Below are 6,000 nucleotides of genomic sequence, written 5' to 3' on the forward strand. Positions count from 1 at the left end.
AATACCTAGGCACGGGGAAACGCGCCAGACCTGCGTGCTATGTTGGAGGACAAGGCAAGGCAAACAAGATCGATCTACGGATCGCATGGGCGCCCCACGACACGAGACGATAACCGTCATTGCCGGATACAGTATGTCCGGCCGGGCCGAACACAGTAGACAAAGCTCATTTGAGCTACGTCGTGATATAGCCCAGTACAGAGGGGCCACACACCCACTATGCTTCACAGATGAAGTAATGGATCATCAAATCCCAGAGGGTTTCAAACCCGTAAACATCGAATCATACGATGGCACAACAGACCCTCCGGTATGGATCGAGGACTATCTCCTTCATATCCACATGGCCCGCGGTGATGATCTACACGCCATCAAATACCTCCCACTCAAGCTTAAAGGACCAGCTCGGCATTGGCTTAATAGCTTGCATGCAGAATCAATTGGTTGTTGGGAGGACCTGCAAGCCGCATTCCTCGACAATTTCTAGGGCACCTATGTGCGACCACCAGACGCCGATGACCAGAGCCACATAATTCAGCAGCCAGAAGAATCGGCCAGACAATTCTGGACACGGTTCCTAACCAAGAAAAACCAAATTGTCGACTGTCTGGACGCAGAGGCTCTAGCAGCCTTCAAGCATAACATCTGTGACGAGTGGCTAGCCTGGCACCTAGGACAGGAAAAGCCGAAATCTATGGCAGCTCTCACGACACTCATGACCCGCTTTTGCGCGGGAGAAGACAGCTGGCTGGCTCGTAGCAATAACATGACCAAGAGCCCTGGTAATTCGGATACCAAGGACAGCAATGGCAGGTCGCGTCGCAACAAGCACAAGCGCTGCATTAACAGTGACAATGCAGAGGATACGGCAGTTAATGCTGGATTCAGAGGCTCTAAACCCGGTCAGCGGAAAAAGCCATTCAAAAGAAATACTCCGGGCCCGTCCAGTTTGGACCGAATACTTGATTGCTCGAAAAGCCAGCAAATCACACCAACAAGGATTGTTTGGTATTCAAGCAGGTCGGTAAGTTAAATACCGAAAATAGAGACAAGGGGCTGCACAGCGACGAGGACGAAGAGCCCCAGCCACCAAACAATAGTGGACAGAAGGGCTTCCCCCCACAAGTGCGGACGGTGAACATGATATACGCAACCCACATCCCCAAGAAGGAGCGGAAGCATGCGTTAAGGGACGTATACGCGTTGGAGCCAGTCGCCCCAAAGTTCAACCCATGGTCCTCCTGCCCGATCACTTTCTATCGAAGGGACCACCCCACTAGCATCCGTCATGGCGGATTCGCCGCATTGGTTCTAGACCCAATCATTGACGGATTTCACCTCACTAGAGTCCTTATGGACGTTGGAAGAAGCCTGAACCTGCTTTATCAAGATACAGTGCGGAAAATGGGAATAGATCCCTCAAGGATTAAACCCACAAAAACGACCGTCGGTGTCAAAACCGACGGATCTCGGGTAGAGTGTGACACCCCAAAATTTTGGACTTGTTTTAATGAATTAAAAATGTTGCCAGGAATTAAAACTTGGAGATGTCATGTGATGTTTTTGAATCACTTTTATACAAAAATATCTTCTATTCATGTAATATTTTCAGCTCTACACTCAATTTTTCTTCTCTGGTCTAGAGTGCAATTTGCACTACAACCCTTTTAAATAATTCTTTCTATCCTCCACCAAAATTATGGGATGATGGTAATAGCATATGATTCAACTTTATGCAAAAACCTAGTGCTGTCCTTTGAAAAATTTGAGTGAATCAACCTCATCTTCATTCTGGACCAACTGGATGGTTTGTACAGCAACCATATTTTTGCTTGGTCTATAACCCTTGATTCTTTCTCCTACTTGTAGTCCTCCATGTTAAACCCTTAAGTCCAGGAGCATGCACCCTTTGGATCATTTTTGGTTCATGAAATAATGTCATTTATTTCCTGTCCAGAATTGAAATTCTGCTAAACTTGCACTAACAAGTTTCTACTTTTGGCAAAATAACCTCACCACCCTCTTGTACATCTAAAGAGATCCCAACCTGGAAGTTTTGGCTACCCCAAGAGATGCCAAGGTGCATGTGGCATTCTATCGAGCACCCTGTAGGCATGACCAGTTTTGACATGAGTTTTGGCATTGCACTGTGAGCTTGCACCTCTGATCAAACTAGCATGTCCACTAGACTCCCAGTTGCTCCTAACCTCGATCTGGTAAACCCCAACCTCACCTGCGACCTGTAGCATGCCGCGGCATTGTGTCGAGCATCTCCCGTGCGTGCACTGGACGCGCCCAGAGCGCGCGTATTGCACGATGCCGCGCCCGAGCCGACACGCTGGCCCCCTGGGTTTGGCCCACATGGCAGCACCTCGCCACGAGCTCCCCTCCTCACAGCAACGCGCCAAGCCGCCCTGGCAGCCTACAGCGCCACCGACAGAGCTTTTGGCGGCACACCGGCGTCCGCAGCGCGCCTCTGCCACGGTCGGCGCCGCCAAAGCCACTCCCGCTCGCCACCTGGCCCCTGGAGCAGCGCGAGCTCATCCACAGCCATGTCCACTAGCGCTCGTCGCCGCCACGATGCCCTGCAGCTACAGAAAGACGGTCGCCGACGAGCTCATCCGCGGCCGCCGCTGAACCGCCTCGACTCGCCTATATAAGGAGCCCCGAGCTCATCTCCGCACGCAGGCAGTCCCAAGCCACCCCCCGAGGACCCCCTTTGGCAGCCAATCGACCCGAGGAGGCCTCCTTCCTCATCTCCGGCAACTGCAGCCGCCGCCACTGCCCAGGCCTTGCCGGTGCCTCCAGAGCCTCCCCCTCTCCGTTCTCTTCGCCAGAAACCTCCTCATCCTCCCGTGAACCCTTCCTCCTACTCGATTTTGATCGGGAACCACTGCCGCCTCAAAACCACTTTACCACCGAAGCTTCCCTCCGCCGTGGAGCTCGCCGCCGGCGATATCCTCCACCTCCGACGACCCTACGACTACCGGAGTAACCTCCTCGGTCCCCTGAGTCCGCTGGTGGCCTCAGCTTTCTGAACGGAGCCACCGTTCGCCGGCGATGATCGCCGGAGCCCCGCTCCACTCGGGCAGAGGAGGGAGACGACGCGGGCGACTGGTCAAACCTGACCAGTGGGCCAGGCGGGCCCACCGTCAGAGACCCAGCGCCGGTCCACGTGGTTAAGTGGAGGCGTAGTACCCGTAATACGTCTTCTCTGTCCGAAAGCGTATTCCTCTCTGAAACGTTTTCTTTTTCCTAATTTTATTAAAAACAGATTTTGACCACAACTTTGACTTCCTATAACTTTTTAAATATAACTCCAAATGAATTAATTCTTTTACCTACCTCTCTCAAATATTGTCTAGTTTATTTTAAGATTTATTTGAAAATTTTCCAAACAAGTTTTTTGTACTGTTTTTTAAATATGTGTTATTTGCATATTTTTGGAAATAGGATTTTTGGGAGAGAAGGAAACTTTCAAAAAATTTGGAGAGCGCCCCCACCTCTCCACACCATTAAAGGCAAGCATTCTGAACCCTGGCATAATGTTTTTGGTGTGTTATTTGACACGTTTATAACACCACCTTATTTTAGAGGACTTGTTATTTCATGTGACATGATCATTTGCATGGAAGCATATTAGTGATTTCCTTGCTGTTGGAAATGAATATAATTGTGATGGCAATCACCCTCATGTGCCTTGCATGCATGCCGGAATGGGATCCGGGAAAGCCTCTGCCTTGGGTAGGAGTGAGCTTGTCGCCGGTCCCCGTCGGGACGGTTATGTCCGGTATGGCATGGTAAGGTATATTGAGTGGTGTTTTTGTTGATTGAAATATATTTGTTTACATGTCATGCAGGGAACTTATAAACCTCCTGAGTCGACCGTAGACCGAGTCTTGTTTCCAGTAACCCCCATACTTGCTATGTACTACCACTTGTCCCTGCCGCAGGTAGGGTATGGTTCAGTAAGTCGTCAACCCCATTCAAGCACACACCGTACAGAGAGGCCATGGTGGAAGATATCGGTTGTAGCCGGTAGGCATGCCACCTGGTCCGGGGGCATGGGTGTTTCTGGTTGGGACCGAGAGGGGAGGCCACCCCTTAGAGCGCGCGATATAAATTTGATCCCATGCTACGCGAGGTTGTAGCCTCCCCACTTAGAGTTTTGCTTAACAAGTGTCGTGGGTGATTCCAGACACCGATGAGTTAAGCTGGTGTGTGCAAGTTAGGCGTGTTTTCAACTAAAAGACCGTAGACGGAATTAGTCCCGATGGACTAATGGAATCCGTTACTCGTGGGTAAAGAGTACACCCTCTGCAGAGAATAAAACCTATTCGAATAGCCATGTCCATGGTTAAGGATTAAAGTCTGGGATGGGTCAAGTGTTGGTCTTAGTGTCAGTCTTCGGAGGAGATAATGTTAAACCAAACTTGGATACCGACTGGTTACTTGTGAGGACCATGATTATTATTTTATGATGGACTAACCCGTGGCATTATTGTATTACTGAGTATCCCTGGGACGGTTCTACCTCCTGGATATTCATTGTGATCATTTATTTTTAAAGCCCTTTATGTGGTGTCGCTAAGACGCCCGACTGTGGCATTTCTTTTAAAGCCCTTTATGTGGTGTCGCTCAGACGCCCGACTGTGGCATTCCTTTTTAAAGCCCTTTATGTGGTGTCGCTCAGACGCCCGACTGTGGCATTTCTTTTAAAGCCCTTTATGTGGTGTCGCTCAGACGCCCGACTGTGGCATTCCTTTTAAAGCCCTTTATGTGGTGTCGCTCAGACGCCCGACTGTGGCGTTTCTTTTAAAGCCCTTTATGTGGTGTCGCTAAGACGCCCGACTGTGGCATTTTATTCCCTCTCTTTTATTGCTTACTCATGTTACATATAAATAACCGGCTTGCATGCATAAAAGATATTTTATTTGTGACTGACGATGTGATCGTAGAATATTTCAGTGCATGATTATCAATTATATTATACATGTGTTCTTAATGTTTGCGAGTACATTCAAAGTACTCACTGGCTTGTCCCTGGCTATTGTCTTGGCCAGATTTCTGCACTGAGAGGAGCGTTGCGGTGACAGCCTCGAGACCTAAGCAACGGTGATAGCAGCCTCGCGAAGATAGGAGTTAACCTGGTCAGCTGTTCCCGTGGGAAATGCAGTCCCATACACTGATGTTTCACAAACCGCTTCCGCCATCGACCACTAGAAACCATTTGATGTACTCATAGGCCACAATGGTCTTGTACTACATATTTTGTATTTTGCTTGGAATTTCTGTATCAAGTTGGAGCCTCATCAGCTAACAGTAATCCTGGGGCTGATGAGCACGACGGTCTTTTCTGGAAATTTATATCTGGAAAACCCGGTCGTGACAGACTTGGTATCAGAGCTAGGCTGACCATTGGCTAATCCTATCTTAGCCAGGTCAATAAACCTAAGTAAACCAACCCACCAGATCTTAACCAAACCCCGGTCAAGCTTCCCATGCAAGATAGCCACACAGTGACCCAACACCTTTTGGCAGTCGGTGCCCAACCTATCCATCTAACCTATCGCTCATGCGCCAGTGACCGGCCCCGAAATAGTCCTTTTTCGCAAGCGTGCGAAGGAAGACTCCGTGCCATTTTCCTATAAAAAGGGCACGCTAGCCCCAACCCAGCACAGCAGCCTCTATCCCAAACCGAGCCACAATGCCTGGACCCGTCGTGCACAATGAGACCACAGCAACCAACCTTGGAGGTTTTGTGACCATACTCGCAAACCTCACCCGTCGTGCCTATGCGTTAGAAGAACCCCCAGAATATGTTGTGTACCAAGGACCCATGAGCGGTGAGAGCCGTCAATTCTGGGCCACTGTGCACATTTATGGTAGGGGTCTAGAGCCCGAGCGCCCCTACAGGTTCACCGGAAGGACAACTTCCTTTGAGCTTCAAGCCATCCAACTAGCTGCTCGAGAGGCTATAGTTCATCTCCGACACTTGTC

Source organism: Triticum urartu, chromosome 7A (genome assembly GCF_056163025.1).
Source record: "Triticum urartu cultivar PI428250 chromosome 7A, HENAU_Tu73, whole genome shotgun sequence".
Classification (NCBI taxonomy): Eukaryota; Viridiplantae; Streptophyta; class Magnoliopsida; order Poales; family Poaceae; genus Triticum; species Triticum urartu.